The 18041-nt window shown below is 45.3% G+C and overlaps 1 protein-coding gene and 1 non-coding gene across 3 annotated transcripts in view; one reads left to right on the top strand and one right to left on the bottom strand.

Annotated features, from left to right (window-relative positions):
• The window catches only part of SLC24A4 (solute carrier family 24 member 4), a 166467-nt gene that overhangs the window by 135396 nt on the left and 13030 nt on the right, over positions 1-18041 (bottom strand). The gene's annotated exons all lie outside the window — the stretch shown is intronic.
• On the top strand, positions 1798-1868 carry TRNAC-ACA (transfer RNA cysteine (anticodon ACA)). The gene has a single exon. It is a non-coding gene; the product is annotated as a tRNA-Cys (tRNA).

Here is an 18041-nt window from a genome sequence, read left to right as displayed (position 1 = left end):
GAAAAGTTCCTCCACCTCACAGGCTGGCATCTCAGGGCACAGAATCTGGAGTGTGAGGACTCGGCTCCGAGGCGAGCTTTTGAACCTTTGGACAAGTCACCTAGTTTCTCCGTCCTCAGCTTCTTCCTGCGAGTGAGCGCCTCGCCAGGGAGACAGCAGTTTCCACGGGACGTGCCCACGCAGGTGACCTACAAGGCCCTGGCGCCATCTGACCCTCCCCCCACCGCCACAATCCCCTGGCCTGCTGTTCCCCGCCCCCCCCCCCCACACACCCACCTCCCTCGCTGTTCCTCAACCAACCGTGCCCCCACCCCCCCTTTTGAAGGCCTGTCCCCTTGGTGCCCTCCTCACCTCCTTCAAGCCTTTGCTCAAATATCACTTCCTCAGTGAGGGCTCTGCTGGGTAGCCTGGATCCTATTCAAATGTCCCACCCCAAAGAGCCCTCTACGGCCCCCTCGCCCTGCTCCAATCCCGCCCCCTCCCCCGTGGCACCTAATGCCTTCTAGCCCCTCACTACCCAAAGTGGGATCTGTGGACTACCCTCACCCACACCCCTTTCTTGTTAGAAGTGCAGGGTCTCGGGCCCCACCCTGACCTGCTGATTCAGCATCTGCATTTTCACAGGATCCCTGGGTGAGCTGCATGTACATTAAAGTTCGAGAAATGAATATACTTTGCTATTTGTGTCTGTTTCCACCCCATCACTATAAGCTTCACAAGGGCAGGCCATTAGTCCTTTTTAAATGGAGACACTGCATATACAAGTAGACAATGACCAGGAAACTCTGACCCACTATCAGCAGCAGCCAGTCCAGGAAGCTGCCCATTATCTACAGCAACCAGCCCAGGAGGCCAAACCACAATCCCTGTAATGACTGACACCAAATGGCCAGGGCTTGATCAATAACTGAGCGCTTCTGTAATTTTTGCTCCCATCTCCAACTTAGGACCAACCAGAGAAAGTCAAAAATGCCCTCCTAAGCAGTCATTTAGATGCCCCGCTTCTAGTTAGCTTGCCTCCAGCTTCCAGTTGCCAATGGCCTCCAATATCTGAACGCTTCCCCTTTTTTCCCTAGAAAGCTTTTCCTCTGCCTGCCTTTGAGTCTTTGCCAAATGCAGGTGACAGCGGCCGACTCCCTTGCTATGGCAAGCTCTGAATAAATAGCCTTAGCTGTTCTCATTTGGGTGGCCTTCACTTATTTCCAAAATCTCTGTGGTGGTCTCAAAGCTACAATAATATTGCCACGCTGTCAGCATGGTAACAAGCAGTGAATAAATGAATGAAGGGGGCAATGCCCAGTACAATCACCTGGTGAGGCCTGCCAGGGGTTAAATGCCCCATAGCAGGGGGCAGGTAAGCTCAGCAAGGTCCAAGACCTGGCCTCAGGTTTCTAGAAGCAATTCTTTCAATTCTTCTCTGGAACCGCCAGCTCACACAGGCAGCTCTCTGTAGCCAAGTTCACCAGGAGGGATGCAGAAAATCAGGCATCATTTAGTTCAGTTTCTCCTAGTAGATGTCCATGCAGCTGAGTCTCCCCTGGCTCAGCCAACTCTGTGGGGAGCTTGCCTGAGGACTGTGGAAGACGTAGCACAACAAGTGGGGTTGGGACTGTTGTTCCCTGTTGGGTTAGGCTGCCACAAAGAACAGAGGGCTCAACCCAGGTTCTGCCGTCTTGAGGTTCTCAAGGCTGACCTGTGGGGATTCCAGGGTAATTCCCTTCTGATAACACAGTTCTTCTCCAAATTGGTTGGTGCAACTGTTTAAATGCATGCGTAGGAAAGGACATGAGCAGGGGTGCAAGGGTAGTTCAGTGGTAGAATTCTCGCCCACAATGCGGGAGACCCGGGTTCGATTCCCGGTCCATGCACTTCCCCCAAAAAACAAATACGCAAAAAACCCACAAAAATTCAACAAACGGTGCTGCAATAATAGGATAGTCATTGGGAAGATAATGAAATGTGACCCCTCCATATAGCATACAAAAAAAGGACACAAGCAATAGCAAGTAGAGAGGGAAACATGTATGGCTCAAACATGTAAGGTTGCTCCATCTCAATCCCGAGTGAAAGAGAAATCAAAACTCCACCAGTATCCCAGAAAAGCAAATTTGACAAGTCCAAAAATATGACAGGGTCAGGGGAACGGGCGCTCTTGAGCCACAGTGGGTGGGATGGAGGCTGCTCATAGGAAGGATCTTGACAGAGGGTAATCTGGCAACGTCAAAATTCCACTTCTAAGCTACTCCTTGCAACAATGTCATAGTAAAAGAAGTGCCTCCCTACCCTGCATTCTTTTGCAATAACAACAATCTGAATGTATATCAGCAGGGAAGTAGTTAAATAAACCCCAGCCCATCCTGCCATAGAATACTCTGCAGCTGGTTACGGGTGGAAGAAACTGTTTATATACTAATGATCTAGGTCTGCCTCCCAGCTATTGTTAAATGAGAAAAGAAAGGAGCAGAACAATGTACATGATAAGCTACTAATTATGTGAAATCTATGAATCCTCACACAAACCAATCTACCATGTATACACAGGCAAAAACTGGTAATGGGCTACCTTTGGGGAAGGGATTTGAGTGGGAAGGAGAGTTTTTACATCACCATCTTTTGTACTTTTTGAATTTTGAATCACATGAATACATTACCTATTCAAAGACTTGGATTTTTAAAAAATTTCCTGCACTGAACTGCAATTATTCTCCAAGGTCACTGTCCTAAAAGTGTCATGAGGAAACCCTAATCAGAATTCTGGGAGTTCCCAAAAAATCACTTTCTCAGACTCATTTCCAAGGATGGTTGATGGCATTTCCCCAGTTTGGATTTCATTTTTAACTCAGAAGACAACCTCAGTTCCTTTACTGAGTGTTCCTAAGGTGCCGCCGTGCTCTCATATGCCATGACAGTCCGTCTGCAACTTTAACTCGCTCTAATTTCTGGCTGGAACAAACCTTAGCCCTCAGCTCAGATCTCCCCTTTGGCAGGTGGGAAGATAAAGCTTGGAATGAAATTTGGAATCCTTCTTCCAGTGCTGCTCCTTATAAATATTATTTATCTCCAGGGGTGTGTGTGTGTGAGGATTGTGTGTCTGTGGTGTGCATGTATTAGGTGTTGGGGTTGTAGTGTGTGTGAGGATTGTGTGTCTGTGGTGTGCATGTATTAGGTGTTGGGGTTGTAGTGTGTGTGAGGATTGTGTGTCTGTGGTGTGCATGTATTAGGTGTTAGGGTTGCAGTGTGGTGTGTGTGTGTGTATGTGTGTATGTATGTGGTGTGTGGGGGGATATGTAGGAGCAGGAGCAGTGGGAGATTAGGAGCATGTGTGATGTGGTATGTGGGGACGTGTGTGTTGTGTATGTTCTTGTCACATTGGGCCAAAATATCCAATACCCCTATCTACCCGCTCCCAGCCTCTCCCCATCAGCAAAATGAGGAGGATGCCACACATCCACAGCCACCTCCTGATAGAATCTATTCTAACGAAGGAGACAGCTCTTGAGCAAATGCTGTCCCCTGGTCTGTTAGGCCCTGGTCCACATGGCCCCTGAAATCCTGTGACCTCAACTCCTACTCCTTCTCCTGCCACTCTACTCCAAATCCCTGGAACTTCTTTGTATTGCTGTGACAGACCCTGATCTCTCTTGTCTGGGCCCTTTGCACTTGCTAGTCCCCTCCTTCCTCTCTCCTACTTGTCCAGCATGTCTCAAGTTCAAAGTTCCTTCCTTGAGGTCATCTTCTCTCACGAGGTCACACCCCACACCCCGGCCCCCCCAATTGTCTCCTGCGCTTGTCTATGGCTCATCTCACTCGTACGTCCTTCTTCAGGAGCTGTCTTCCCCAGCAGATGCCCAGCTTCTCCCTGGGGGCCAGGACCGTCCTCGCTGACACCTGCCACAGGACTGGTCACATAGCAGGGGCTCAAGTTCCTGTCCTCCTTTCTGTTTGCCTCCAATGAAAACTAACCCTGTAACTTCCAATACAGAGGGAGAGAGTGAGCACTTAAGAATGGTTCTACGGGACATGTCCTGCTCATACCAATGGAGGCAGAAGCTGAGAAGCACCTTTTTCACTTAATAACTATAGCAGCTAACATGCATTGAGCTCTTTTTATGGGTTTTATAAGGATTCTCTCCTTGTAAAGGAGTAACCTCTGAGGTTAGGTCTTATTATCCTCAATTCATGGATGGGGAAGCAGAGCAGCTAAAAAAAAAAAAATCAGAAAAAACTTTCCCAGGGTCCCACAGCTTTATTAAAGATGGTATTTTGAAGCCCATGCTATCTTGCTAACAACTTTTATGGTACCTGTAATTTACTTTGAACTTTCAGCCGTGACAATGTAATATGGATGTACACACGTGTAGACTTGGCTACACTCTAGGGGAAGTCAGTTGCCCTAATCAGGAATTTGGACCCCAGGGGTGGAAAGTTAACATGACAATTTGGCCAAATTCCAAACTCCTTCAGCTGTCTCTATTCCCTATCACCTCAGCAACTCCAGTAATCAGTATAATGAACTGGGTTCACTGATAAATTAGTGGCTCAGAAACAAGCACACGGGGTGTCAGACATGGAGGCTTACTGATGGAACCGACAGTGCTGGTGGGAGGGTCCGGGCTGCTAGACCCTGGCTAGAAGGTTAAATGAATACTGATATGAATATTTTTTATTCTACCTGAGTCGATCTTTACTGAAACCTGTCTTCAGAATAACAGACAGGGTAAAGTACTGGGACTTCATCTACTTTCCTGAAGGTTGCATGTCTGTGAGTGGCAGCATTTGCTCGCCAACTTATTTAAGATCTGGTAGCAAAGTTGCCGAGAGCAGCTGACTCTACCAATGCCAGCAGCAGCCAAAGAATTTAACTGCCATGTCACCAAATTGGCTTAGATCAGTTCACAACAACCTCTACCCAATACTGTCCTTCTAGGTGCGGCAGCTTTAAAAGGGCTCAATACAGTCATAAGCTGGATGCTACTGCTTATAAATTCATTATGTGGAGCTTTGACAAGCTTCTCCGAAGGTGATTCTATAGCAACAAAACCACCGGGGTACAAGTCAGCCCCAAATGATGCCTTTTGGTCAAATGGCCACCAAATGCTTCTCCAGATAGGGAGGCAAGTGTTGGCCCCCCAAATTCAATAAACTGCCACGTTAATTTATCACCCTTGAGGTACAAATTCCTGATTAGGGCAACCGATTTCTCCTACAGTGTAGGCAAAAGAGTGTGATGGCACGTCCCCCAGTCCTCAAGAACTGCCTCTTAGGAAGACAGATCACAAAGCTCCCTTAGCCACAGTTCGAACAGGAGCCTCTCTGCACTGTGAGACTCCAACAAGACTGTTAGACCAGATAGTATTTGAAAATGTGTGGCATTAAAGGGACACTACCGCCCTGTTCGTGTGCCACTTTACTCAAATAACCTCAAAATTTAATAAAAGCTTATATCTAAAAGTGTTCTTCGACAAGTTGAGGGCTCCTTTTGGTGATGCAAAGGTCTACATCTCGACTGTATAAGTGTCAGCATCTAGGGTGCACTATGGTTTTGTAAGTTGTTACCACTGGAGCAAACTGGATGAAGGGTACAGAGCATGTGGGGTGGTAAAAGGTACATGGGATCTCTCTGTATCATTTCTTTCAACTGCATATGGATCTATAATGTTCTCAAAATTGTGAATGTAATTACTGCTGAACCATATATTTGAAAGTGGTTAAAACAGGAAACGTTATGCTGCATATATGTTAATGGAATAAAAACCTAAAAACAACAAAGAACTATGCAACACAAAGAATAAACCTTAAACTACAGACTATACTTAATAATAATTATAATATTGATTCATCAATTTTAACAAAGGTACTACAATTAATGCAAAATGTTAAATATTAGGGAAAACAGTAAGGGATTATATGGGAACTCTGTATTTTCTGCATGATTTTTCTGTAAACCTACAAGTGGTCTAAATAAAAAAAGACAGAAAAAGTCTAATTAAAAAAAAACGTTTAAAAAGCCATATACATGCAAAAACATCTCTCAGTTCTTTTATTATATGTCATTGAAAATTAGGGTGGGGGGAATGGATTCAATAGCAATCCTGATATCAGCCCACCTCACTCTTTTACCTATAAGATGGGGTTCTCCCATTCTTTCACTTTTGCTATACAGTGACTCATTTTACGAGATTCACCATAACATGGTGAGCCTCCCTGAGAGTTAGTAATTCCAAGTTATAAGCCACATTCAGCCACTAAATCTTAGACAAAGTCTGGGGTCTTTCCTGAATTTAAGTTTTCTCTCCTGTGCAACATCCTCAGGCTTTGATGTCCCAACAAGAACCAAATTCCATTGCTTGGTGGCCCCAGGCCCAAAACAGCTGCCACCAAAGTGGCCCTCAGAAATTTTTCTTCAAAGGATTTTTACCCCATGCATAGCAGAAGATGAGGCCCAGAGAAAATTCATAGCCATGCTTCTCTTTTTTCAGATTTCTCAAGTTGAAACTTTGCCTTAGTATAAGCCTAGAAAAAAATAACCTGAAAAACTAAAAGATGGATAACCATGAAACTAATTACTGTGCAGTTTCCATTTCCGGTGTGCAACGTAGGTTCAGAGAAAGGGTCCCAGAGACTGGGAATCAGGAAACTGCCAAGTTCCTTTGTGATGCAGAGAAGAGCTCAGCAATCCACATCCCGGGGTTAATAAAGTTTTATTGGAACCCAGCCATACTTACAAACAGCAGGTGAGTCATTATACAGAGACCATATGGCTTGCAAAGCCTAAAATGTTAATTCCTGATCCCTGCACAGAAAAGGTTTGTTGACTCTTTAACTTAGAGAAATAATCATGACAAAATTGCTACCAAGTTAGTGTTTATTAAGCCAGGCACCATGCCAAAAATTCTATACAAATGATCTCATCTAATCCATGTAACAAACCTGCAAGGCTAGGGACATCTTCATTCCATAAATAGGGAAACTGAGGCTCAAGTAGATTAAAACCTGCCTGAGATCACATACCTACTAAATGGTGAAGTCAGGATTCAAACTCCAGCCCCTTCTTTCATATCATATTACCTCCTAAGCAAGTCTTTCCTTGCCCTGGGCCTGGGTCCTCATCTGTGAAGATGTCAGTGTTGCAAAAGAAACTCTAAGTAGATGGACATGAGTGAAAGATGCACTGACTGAGAAGTAGATTGGCGAACCATGGTATATACATCTAATCAAATATGGTGCTGCTACAAAAAGGAACGAAGTTGTGAGGCATGCAACGATGTAAATGAATCTGTGGGGCATTTGGAGAGGCAGAATAAGCCAGAAACAAAAGAACAAATGTCATACGGTCTCATTTAGAAAATATTTATAAAAAAAAACTGGGACCTAGATTGTAAGCTCTTACAGTAGTCACATTTAGTCTGGAGTGGTAATTGTTATTTCTGGATTTGAGAGGCTGTTTTATATATATATATATAACCTGGTATATAGAGGTAAGAATGAAGCCGGTCAAGTTGGGATTAAGATAATTCAGAATACAGGGGTAAGGAAGACATTGTATTTTAGAACTTCACCTACTCTTTGAGACCAAAGGAAGAAAAGTTTATCTTGTCCAGAACCTAAATTTTCCATAGCACATAATCTAACTCAACCTGTCTGGATAGATCATTTAAAGAATGCAAATACAGGGAACCCAGAATAAAAATGAGAGCCTTTAATCCTGTGTGTTTAAGATAATGCCTGGATACACCCCAGAGTATATTAAGAAGATAATAAAAAAGTATTGGCAAAGTCCCTTGAGGGACGGGAGGAAAAAATATGGGACTATTAAACTTTACCTCTATAGAACCCTCTGATACTGCGTCAAACATTAAGGACACCCAAATCAATAGGCCAAGCCTTTGATTTTTAAAAAATTTTTTTATTAATTTTTAAATTAAAAAATATATATACGACAAGAAACACAAACATTCTTAACATATAATCATTCCATTATACATATGTAATCAGTAATTCACAATATCATCACATAGTTGCATATTCATCATCATGATCATTTCTTAGAACATTTGCATCAATTCAGAAAAAGAAATAAAAAGATAACAGAAAAACAAATAAAACAAAAACAGAAAAAAAAAGATTATACATACCATACCCCTTACCCCTCCCTTTCATTGATCACTAGCATTTCAAACTAAATTTATTTTAACATTTGCTCCCCCTATTATTTATTTTTATTCCATATGTTCTACTCCTCTGTTGACAAGGTAGATAAAAGGAAGATCAGACACAATGTTTTCACAATCACACAGTCACATTGTGAAAGCTATATCATTATTCAATCAACCTCAAGAAACATGGCTACTGGAACTCAGCTCTATATTTTCAGGCATTTCCCTCCAGCCTCTCCATTACATCTTGACTAACAAGGTGATATCTATTTAATGCGTAAGAATAATCTCCAGGATAACCTCTCAACTCTGTTTGGAATCTCTCAGCCACTGACACTTTGTTTCATTTCACTCTTGCCCCTTTTGGTAGAGGTTGTTTTCTCAATCCCTTGATGCTGAGTCTCAACTCATTCTAGGATTTCTGTTTCATGTTGCCAGGAAGGTCCACACCCCTGGGAGTCACGTCCCACATAGACTGGGGGAGGGTGGTGAGTTTGCTTGTTGTGCTGGCTGGAGAGACAGGCCACATCTGAGCCACAAAAGAGGCTCTCTTGGGGGTGACTCTTAGGCCTAATTTTAAGTAGCAAGCCCTTGATCTTGAGGCTTGCTCTTGTGAAGCTTATGTAGGTAGTGGAGAAGCTTAGCCTACTTACAAGTATGTCTAAGAGTCACCTCAGGAAGATCTCTTTCGTTGCTCAGATGTGGCGCCTCTCTCTCTCTAAGCTCAACTCTGCAAGTGAAACCATTGCCCTCCCCACTCCGTGGGACATGACATCCAGGGGTGAAAGTCTCCCTGGTGGCACGGTGGATGACTCTCAAGGATGAGCCTGGCCCTGACACCATGGGGATCAACAATACCATTCTGACCAAAAGCGGGAAAAGAAGTGTAACAAATAAGATATCAGTGGCTGAGAGAGTTCAAATAGAGATAAAAGGCTACTCTGTCTTACACAACCTTCAGTTAGACATTGCTACCTATTATAATTTACCAAACGCCAACCAAAACCATTCCTGCCAATCCTAAAGAATACCTACGGCATTATATAAGATTCTACAAAAGTTCCATACACTAGTAACTTTCCAGAAATCTACAACCTCCAGATGGGTCCCTGGATCAGATAAGTCCCAAAATGCAGAGGGTCCAGCCTCTCCAGAACATCAACTAGTTCCAACCCCCCATCCCATATTATCGACAGCCCCTTCCAACATGAAAAAGTTAGAATGGGCATAACCCAAATACCCCTAAAGAGTAGGAGAAAGATCAAAGGTGATGGTGGGATTATACAGAAAAGGCAAGGTTTAACAAATGACTATGACTACTGAATCATTATATTCAAATTTCTGTTGGTCTCCAGTGTCTTGGAGCAGCTAAAAAGAAAAGAATGAAAAATCGTGGAACTGTAACCCATACCAAACTTTAAAATCTTTTCTAAAACTACTTGTTAAAATGTACTTGGAAATTTATTGCTTTTTTGTATATGTATTATATTTTGCAATTAAAAAAAAGAAAGAAACTAACATCCAAACTACTCCTTTTAACTTGATGAGAACAATCTTTTTCCAATCAGAAATCTGGGTACAAGGTAATGTCCCCAAACGACTGTCACTTAACACCACCCAAAAGGCTTGAGATTGGAGAGAAAATTGAAAATCGAGTAATAGTGTAGGGAAGAAATTGTAAGGAGGGAATGGATAATTATTGTTTTAAAAAACTTCTAAGGGAATCTAAGGCAACTGAGCACGAAACACTTCTGAGCTTCCTGGAAGATAAGCAATGAGGGAAATACAGTTGAACAATGAAGAGTTTACTATCGAATGAGAAGCATCATTCCTTCCCGGCTGCTAAAGTGCCTCGACGCTTCAGTGTTTCCAACTGTGTCATTTACCATTAGCCAGGTCTTCTGCCACAGAGACACCAGGTACCCAGTGCCTTTGGCTCCTTGAAAGGTCTGCTGCATCCCAGCACAAGTGAGGTAGAATGAGCCACCGTGGGACACTGAATAGTATCGGAAACGTAAACATTGATCCCTTCACCATACTGGCTAAAGGTTATCACTAGCTCCCCAAGGGGGAAGAAAGAGGAGATTAATATCAGAAGCCACTGACGAGCCCATATATATACATTTTTAATTTAGAATAAGGAGTCACTATAGCACATTCTTGTTTTTTACGGCATATTTTAAATAGATTAACAACAAAGCTATGTCCAGTTGCATCACTGAGTCATACTGAAGGTGGGTGGGCACTATAGAGGTGGTAGCTTAGTGGAGCCCTGACTCTTAGGGTCATCCTTACTCCAGCACCACCCTAACCCAACCCCATTCCGCAGGGGCCAGCAGCACAGCACCTGGCACACATGCGCCCAAGTTTCCTGATGAATCCTTCCAGAGCAGGGGAGGCTACACCCTACCTACTTCAGCAGTTGTTTTCAATCATGCCTGCACAATCTAATCCCCTGCAATCAAAAACCATTGCAATCTAGGTCCCATGGAGAAAAGGAAACATCGCAACAACCTCATTCCTTCTGGCCTTGCCAGCGTCCTTGCTGTTCCTAGAAGAGATACACACTTGCCCTCCTCAGGTCCTTGGCACTTCGTGTTCCCTGGGCTGGAAACACGTTTCCCTGCCCTGCCCTCTCCTCTCCCAGAGATCAATATGGCCCTCCCTTACTTCATTCACGTGTGTGCTCAAAGATCACAGCCTCGAGGGGGCCTTGATCACCCTATTTTAAACCCTCAAACCCCTCCTGGTCATTACTTCCTTAACCCCATCTATTTTTCATTCCAATCTTTAGTGCCTACATTATACATCCATTTATTTACATATTTATCTCCTGTCTCCTCCACTCACATATAAGCTCCACAAGGGCAAGGGTTTTTGTTCACTGCTATATGCCCACTGCCTGGAGCACAGTAGATGCTCAACACATATCTCCACTCCAACACTAACAGCCCATACTGTTAGGGCTATGACCAATCCTTTTCTAGGTGCTGCACCTGTGCTAGCACATTTAACCCTAAGATCAGTTATTCTACAGAGGAGAAAATAGAAGCACTGAAGGGTGCTTGCCCAAGGTCACGGCTATTAAGTGGCTTGGCAGGATTTAAACACAGGCAGTCTGGCTCCAGAGTACACACTCAACGACTTTGTTGGACAAATGATGAATGAATGAATGATGCTACTACATGTATCGAATGGGGCAGGCCAAAGCCAGCCTGAGCCACAGTGGGGCACAATGCATTCTAATTAGGTCCCCTTTTCCTAATGCTGCATCTTTCTCCTCAGTCAGGTCCTATCACACCTTCACCCTTTTTGCACACCAATTTGTGCAGCAACAAAATTATAGCAGGTTCAAAGCAGGGAGAGAACTTGAAGTCCACCCAATGCCTGGCATGTCGTCCCAGAAATGTCTTTTTACACAGCACATTGCAGCCTCTTGGAAACAGGCAGCACTCTGATGCTTGGCAAGCCAGCCCAGTGGAAGACATTGGGTCAGCCCCAGTTCTCCTCACTTGTGGAAGGCTCCAAACAAGAACAAATCTCCCCCTGCCTAGAAACTGGCCCACATGATCCTCTCCTTCACTCTCCTTCAGACAGTCAGGTGTCTAAGCATGGCCGGTCTAACCATAACCTAGTCTCTGAGTTCTACTGTCCCTCCCACTGGTGCCACTCTTCTCTTTTCCTTCCTGGACTCCCCAAGTAGCCTCAAAATCTCCTCAGAACCAGGTCCACCCTCTGACCACAGGTTGGAGTCACCTCTCCAAAAGCATGTTTCTCATCCCACCAATCCATGGCTCAGAAGCCTTCCCTGACTCCCGTGGCTTCCCTAAGAAATCCAAATGCCTTAGGCCAACAATGAAGGCTTGTTATCATATGACTCCAGAATGACCTCCAAGTCCTCCCTTTGCCTAACACTACATAAGCAAACTTATTCTGCTCTGCTACTCACAGACTGTATCAGTCAACTTTCACCACACTAAGCTGCAGTAACAAACAACCCTAAAACATCTGTGGCTTATGGCATACATTTATTTCTCATTCGTGTCACATATTGGTAGCTGTGTTGGCTGAGCCCTTGATTCTCTTGTCTTCCCATTTGAGAATCCAGGTAGAATGATAAAGTCCCATCTGGGACACACCATGGAAAAGTGAAAAAAGCAAGGGCTGGCAGAAACACACAGTGGAATTTCAAGTTTCTGCTAAGACGGGTGTAAGTCATGTCTGGTCAAAGCAAGCCACGTGTCCATATCCAATGTCAACCTCGAATGCCAGTCACATCCCCTTCTGTACAGATCCAGACATAAATAACTACAAGCAATAATTAATAAAGCCATCGCAGAAATTCCTGCCTCACATCCTGGGTCCCTGTCCTTCCCTTTATCCACAGCACCAACAGTTATCCAGATGTTCAAGCCCAATCCCTCCAGGAAGCCCCACCAGGAAAAATCCCCTCCTCCTCTGAACCCTGACATAGCTTTATCTGCCTCCTAAGGTAACTAGATCTGCAAGTTCCTCTGTCCTCAGAGTCAACCGAGAACATTGGCATTACATAGTTCACCTTCCCCGTCAGGTTATAATCGAGGATCCCTGAAGTTGGAATCATCTCCTAGCTGGGGCTCAGCACGTAGTAGGCATTGAAGCAAAGTTGATTTAATGAGCCAACGAGCTTGTGGAGAGAACTAAATTTCCATTAGGCTTAAGAGATCTTTTTCAGGCAGAAGCAGTTATTTTCCTCATTATGAACCACTAATATTTAGATTCATCTCTCTCCTGCACGGTGTGCTCCTTGGGGTGAGCCCTGATCAAATTCATCTACTCTTAGCTCAGGGCTTCAACACTGAAGACCCCTGAATTTCTTGGATAAATAATGAAAAGAATAAATAAATGAATGAGCAGATGACCTGAGCAGACTTCAAGCCAGAGGCAGCAGAGGAGGTATGAGCAGAGAACTCAATCAGTTTAAGAGCCTGGGAGAAGCCGGCTGGAAGAATCTGACCTCAAGAATTAGCTAAACTCAAAAATGACCAATATTTAGTCAAATGGCGGGTGTCGGTGAATTTCCGATCAATCTGAAAAGCTGTTTCTGACCTTGCCATCTACTTCTTCTCTAAACAGACATCAGGGTATTACGCATTTAACTTGCAGATTGTATCCAAACAGACAACTTGTAAGATACACTACAGGAGAGGAAAGTGGTGAACAGATGCGCACCACCAAAGCCATAGGAAGCAAACAATGAGAAATCAAGTCTGCGAAGTAATTTCATCTGCCACACATTGCTCTAGTGACACAGTCCTATGTGAAAATAGGGAGGATACCGAACAGGAAACCATAGTGTTCCAGGACAGATGACCTGGGCAAGCAGCTACCCAGCAAACCCGGCAAGCTGAGCAAAGCTGGTCGTTAAACAGTCAACCTCTAGTGCCCTCAGCTCTGCAAAGATTAGGGACCACTTCACCCACACGGGATCTGAGATGGACTCTCTCTAACCCCAAATGGCAAATACCCCTGCTTCAGGGTCTGCTTTATGATGGGTTTTAATACCCAATTCCAAGGATGCTTAAAGGAAGATGGGCATGGGGGGCTCTGAGTACAATGGGGAACAAGAGTCTTTGTCCTCTTTCTCCACAGTGGCTGGAGACCAAAGGTATTAAACAGCCATAAACGGTCTTTAGGAGAGGGATATAATCAGAAGTTGAAATCACTGTATTTGTTGCTGTTAGTTTGCATTATGTTTGCTATCACATATCTCTATGGAGAAAAATAGCGTGGGGACATTTCTACCAGTTTGTTAGAACCATGTTTGTCAAACCTCCAACTGGAACAAGACCAAGAGGGACAGTCCTTCACCCCCCAACACACAGTCGGCTCTGCCAAACCAGAAAGGGGGTTTCTTTTCCTTGGGTTTCCCCCGGGCTCCATGGCTTGGCTAGGGACTGGTTACTAAGTGTGAAGTGAATATGCAGGCTTGTAACCATGGGCAATAGCTCTGCTCCTGCAAACTGCTCATGGGCCCAGGAAACAAGTGGATCCCCTGGAGTTCACCTTGTCACAATCCCCCAAGGACTGCCTGGCGGGATATGGTGACATGCAGTCATGATCTCTTTGGGGTGGGTGCTTTCTGGTTGACAATCTCCTTACAAAAAACCACAGGAGCACATAATCCTGGAAAGAGAGGAATGAGTTCGAAGACTTAACCCAGAGTAAACAGGGACTTTGGGCTTGTTTTCCCAGGGCCCTAGGTGAGCTGAGAAAAGTCTATTTGGTCTCTCCTCCCCACCATTATACACCAGGCCAAGGCAAGCTTGGGCAATCATGATTGCCAAACCCTAACTAAATCGGAACAGCCGACCATTAGATAGTGGCTCCTTGGGTCAAACCATGCTGGGGCAGATGTTCATGAACCGGGCCATTGTGCCCAGAGCACTAAGGCCACAGAAACTGCCCCCAATCTCCAAGTGCAAGTACACTCAACAGTGATCTTTCACTGTTAAAGATTGGAACTGTAGACTGCTGACTGCCACCGCCACCACTATAAACAAAAGCCTATCCTTGAAAGCAACAATGCTTCATCTAATTTACATTCAGTTCTGTGCACCACTTTTGGGCAATGAATTGCACACTGCCTGTCCCAGCTCTTTGATGGTTTCACGCGGGCAGACCTGCCTTCCCAGCCAGGTTCCCTCCTTGAGGGCAGGATGGGAATCGACAGTCATCAATACACGCTTGATGGACATAAGCCAGAGGCGATCAGCGTGCACTCCAGTATGGCATTCCAGCTCCCTGGGTCCTAGCAGGCCCTGCAGATGGAACTCCAGGGTAGGAGCCTGAGTCAGGGAGGGAGACTCAAGGAGGTGGCTGATACGCACAGTGTCCTCGGACCTGACAGGCCTTGGTTCTTGTCCCAGCACTGCAACTTCAGTTGGACGATGTTGAGGGTTGAACTGTTGCCCTGGAAGATTTATTCAAGTCCTACCTCCGGTCCCCTGCATATGACCTTATTTGCAAATAGGGTTTATAAAGATGCACTTAGTTGAGATAAGAAGATACTGGAAGACGGTGGGCCTTAATCCAATATAGCTGGTGTTCCTAAGAAAAGGGAGACTTGGAGGCAGGGACCCAGATGCAGAGGGGACCGTCCCGTGAAGAGTGAGGCAGAGGCTGGAGTGATGTGTCTACAAGTCCAAAAACCCCAAGGACTGCCGGCACCAGAAGCTCCAAGAGGCCAGGAAGGATTCTCCTCTAGAGCCTTCAGACAGCATGATCATACCAACACCTTGGTTTTGGACTTCTGGCCTTCAGAGCTGTGAAAGACTAAATTCCTGTTGCTTTAAACCACACAGTTTGTGGCCCTTTGTCACAGCAGCCCAAAGAAATGAAGGCAGATGTGAATCTCAGCAAGCCAATCAGTCTTTCAACCCTGGCTGCTCATTAACATCATCCAGGAGCTTTAAAAGTATTATTGCCCAGTCCCCAGGTCTCCAGATTCTGGTTTAATTGGTGGAGGGTGGGACCTGGCAAGGGAAGTTTTTTTTTTTTTTTTTTTAAGTTTCTGGGCAGTTCCAAGGCACAGCCAGAGCAGAGAACCACAATCTCAAACCTCAGGGCCCCACCTGTACTGAAACCTAAAGGGCTAGGGACAGTGGGCTAGACAGGTCAGCATCTCCCAGTCCAAGCCCCCCACAACAAATTTTTGAGAAATAGTAGGTTTAAAAAAACTTAAAGGTTTCTTAAATGCAGAATATTTCAGAGCCCTGAATACACTTTTTTTTTTCGTGCATGGGCTGGGAATGAATTGTCCACAAGCAGCAAAGTTTACAGTCTTCCCCAAACAGTTTTGACCATGGAACTGTTTTTGAGTAGGGGGTAGAGAGAAGAGACAGACCATCTTGCAGGACCAGTGAGCCTTGGAGAAGTCTGGGGGTGCTGGATCAACCTCTCTCTCTCTCTCTCTCTCTCTCTCTTTCTCTGGAGCTTTCTATCGCTGAACCCTGGCTATGGAACAGTCAAAATGCTAAGCAGTCATCATGCATGCTCTCATTTAAATCTGCCAAGAACTGTGCAAGATAAGTACCATTACCCCACATTTCACTGGTGGAGAAACTGAGGCTCAGAGAGCCCAAGTAACTTACCCAAGGACACACAGCTAGCTGGCAGAGCTGGGCCTCCAACCCAGGCCTGGCAGATCCTATGCTCTCATTACTCAAAGCCTGGTCTCTGGACCAGCAGCACTGATGTCACTCCAAAGCTGGTTAGAAATGCAAAATCTCAGGCCCTGCCCTGGACCTACTGCATCTGCATTTTAACACAGTCCCCTTGTGATTGAGTGCACATTAAAGATGGAAAAGCACTGCTCTGAGCTACAAAACATGCTGCCTTCCTCCGTGATCTCTTGAGTCCCTTCTGACTTTATTGTGCAATTCTAAGTATTCCTCATGAGCCTGGAGCTCCAGGGCTGTGGAAGCAGCAGCAGCATCCTTGCAATGCATGTGGACTGCAAATTAGGTACCGGCTCCCCTGACCTTTCATTTCTTCCTTCTAATGCCTATGGGTCACCCAAAGCCCGCAAGTCATTTAGCTGCTTGTCACACAATGTTATATGGGGATTTTTGCCAGCTAAGGAAAAACAAGCAAGACTTAAACAAAGCGATTTCACAGCAATTCTTTCAATGGCCTGCCCCCTCTGAGGCCCACAGAAGAATTGCCCAGAAATTAGAGAAAAGATACAACACAGCCGGCTTGTTCTGCTGCCAGCCAGGCTCTCTCTCTCTCTCTCTCTCTCTCTCTCTCTCTCATAAACCCTCCTGTGAGCAGTCCAATCTAATTCAAATATCCCAGGTGCTGGAATTTCTCTCCATTTTCCTTCTATTTGAGAAGCCAAGGTTTCCTTTAGGAGATTTTGGGGCACTGTCCCTTGGCTCTTCTTCCACAGTCTGACAATTTTCCAGGTGCAGTCAATTGCAGCCAGGTGAAATTCAGCCATCTCAAGTGTACCTCTTCACACAGCCCCTGGAGGCTTAGCTAATAAGCCAGCGCTACTTAGCCTCGCTAATCTGTGCTTATACATCATCCCACTGACTCCATGAGCCGCCTTTATCGACACTCCTAGGGGTCTAACTCTTTCTGGTACCTGGTTTCTCCAAGCCCAGCCTTTCAGGGCAGTGATTCCATCTCCAGCTCCCAGCCACATCATGTGAGTCAACACGGCCCCTGTTACCTGAGTGCCTGTGCTTTGTGGAGATGCTGTGGTCCGACAGGGCCATCCGCCTTAATGAGCTTATGCAGGACCCAGAGGGCAGTTCACGTAACAGGTTAGTGGTTCCGTCCCAGGCTCATCTCCAAATGAGGTAAGATGCAAAGGCCACCAGGCCAGAGAAGGAGGCTGGGCACCTTGCCTGGTGCCCATGTGGTGGGACAAATTCTCTTTCAGGACAAGTGTGCGAACGCCCCCTTGTATACTACTCATCAGAGTGGGTGGAAAAAGGCAGAAAAGGCACTCAGGATGGAAGTCTGAGCACTGGCTGTCCCCCCAGAGTAACGGGCACAGATACTTCCCTTTCAGACGTGATGGGTCATGCTCTACATTTCACAATTCCTTCACCATCTTTTTTTTTTCTCTCTCTAATGCTATGCATTGCTTACAGCAGAAGGCTCTGTGACAGAGCCTCAGTGAATCTGTGCTGGAATTAAGCCTTACTGATTTGAATGTGTAATACACTGGGTGTCCCAACATGTGAGGCAACAGGGGAAGGAGTCCAATGATTGGAGCATTCCAGGCCTACCGGGCTGTATTAGTTAGGGTTCTCTAGAGAAACAGAATCAACAGGGAACACTTGCAAATAGTACCACAACTTGGCCAAGTTGACACCTGTCCCTAACCAAGAC

The sequence above is a fragment of the Tamandua tetradactyla genome, chromosome 12, assembly GCF_023851605.1.
Source record: "Tamandua tetradactyla isolate mTamTet1 chromosome 12, mTamTet1.pri, whole genome shotgun sequence".
In the NCBI taxonomy this organism is placed as follows: domain Eukaryota; kingdom Metazoa; phylum Chordata; class Mammalia; order Pilosa; family Myrmecophagidae; genus Tamandua; species Tamandua tetradactyla.
This window is presented reverse-complemented; position numbering and strand designations above follow the sequence as displayed.